This window comes from Otolemur garnettii, unplaced genomic scaffold (genome assembly GCF_000181295.1).
Source record: "Otolemur garnettii isolate 467f Iridium unplaced genomic scaffold, OtoGar3 scaffold00076, whole genome shotgun sequence".
Classification (NCBI taxonomy): domain Eukaryota; kingdom Metazoa; phylum Chordata; class Mammalia; order Primates; family Galagidae; genus Otolemur; species Otolemur garnettii.
This window is the reverse complement of record NW_003852471.1, coordinates 2274029-2276177: the sequence shown is the minus strand read 5'-3', so window position 1 is coordinate 2276177 and position 2149 is coordinate 2274029.

Genomic DNA, 2149 nt, shown 5'->3' with positions numbered 1-2149 from the left:
TATCTTAAATTTATATGCATAATTTTCTGAAAGAGAAAGGTGATTTGCTGCTCTAAAATGCAATTTCTGAGAACAAGGAAGTTAGAAACAGGATCATAATACAATTGACAAACATAACAAAAATCTGAATGAAAACAAAGTCTTTGTTACCACCCAGCACTTTTAGAAGATAATGGAAATCCTAAGTTCAAAGAGCACAATAATGGGACGTGAAGACATAATACCCACTTTCCCTTCCTGCCTTTCATTTTATTTTCAATGGACATGAAACTAGGCTGGGGAACTGGAAAAAAATTAGGATTTTCCATTTAATTATCCTTGGGTGTTCAAGTAATTATACAATGGATACACTTAAAAATTCTGCTGCATTAAAACCACACTAGGGGTATTTAGCCCAAAGATACACTATGAGCAGCTAATCAGCGTCTTATTACTAACCTATAACACTTCAACCTCCAAGCCAGAAGTATATAAACCTCTAAGAAAAATTTAGTAGGGCTGTGCTTAAATATGAATGGCTCCTCCAAAATTCTTGCTAAAGAGAGGGAAAAGTTAAACTACACAAGTTTCCTTAAGTCTATTTATTCTTTACCGTGATTCTGATTGTAAAAGTATGTTTCTGGTAAAGAAACCACATTTATAGATATCTTGTGCTATATCCAAATATCTTAGCCTTGTATAGTTACCTTGTTGTTCTTATTAATAAATGCTATATTTTGTATAGCTTATTACTCTTTTTCTATATTGATTTAACTGAAGACAAAAGCTACTTGTTACCTGATGAAAATATCACCATCTGGTGGTGAATACTGCAACCTGCAAACACATAATCCTTAAGACACTAATAATATTAACGTGTAACATAAAATCCCTAAGACTTTTCAGAGTTGTGACAGACAAAGGCAACTTATTTTAAAGACAACAAATATCCAGTGTTATTTAGAATATAATAAAGAGACACTTTGTTGTGTGTTACTCAGAAGCTTTTCTTGATAGGGATCTATAGTATTGGATTTTAGAAATCAATTTTACCTTAATTTCTTACTTTATAGCTACTTTCATTATAATATTTAATGCATCTCTATTGCATTCCAGAAACTGTTGAGGTACTTAGGATTTTACTGTGAACAAAAACAAAAGAAAGCTAATGTACAAACATGTACTGTGAGTTTGAGACACCTGTGAAGCCAGAGGACACTGTCCAGAGATTGCCTGCCCTTGACACTAGCTCCATGTTTCTGGGTGGTGGGGTGGGGAGGGCCTACCACTGTTGGGTTCAGTACTTCACCAGGACTCACAGAACTCATGAAAAGCTGTATAGTCATGGTTACTGTGTATTGCAGGGAAAGGATACAGATTAAAATTAGTAGCCCAGGGAAGAGTTCATAAAGCATAGTCCAGGAAAAGTTCTACATGTGGAAAGTACAACAGAATTTGTACTTTCATGAGTAGCATTACTTTCCTGGTATCAGTGTGTGACAACATACACAGGTATTGTCAACCAGGATAGCTCATCTGAACCTTGGTGCTCAGTCTTTGTTGGGGGTTCATTATGGTAGAAGTGGAGGAAAGCACGCTTGATTGCTCCCATGACTCATCTCAGTTTTTAGCTCCTGGGGAGGTTAAGCTGATACAGCATGACCCTAAGCCCTCACCCAAAATCACTTTGTTACTTCTGACTAATCCAAAGCCCCCAGACAAATAAGGATACTCCTAGCAGGCATGACATTCTAAGTGCTTAGAGATTCCATCCCCAGAAGCTGAAGACAAAGGCCAAACCTCCCTTTGGATAGGTTAAGTTCCTTACTACATGTTGACATATATGTGGTCATGCTAAGTACATGGGCATGGGCGTGTGTATGTATAATTACGCATATGATGATACTAGTGTCTTAACAGAAAATAAGGAGCAGAGGTAGTAAGTGTTGAGGAGTAAAATTAAAAGAAAGGGGCAAAGATGGAAAGAGTGCTTTTTCTAATAATTTAGTCAAGAAAGCCTTCAGTGATAAGGCAACAAAGACCCAAATGAAGTGAGGAAACATGCTATGTGATTATCTAGGGAAATCACAGTCCCAGCATAGGGAACAGAACCCAGAAATAGGAGTGTGCCTTTTGAATTTGTGCAACAATCAAGGTCAGTGTGAATGCA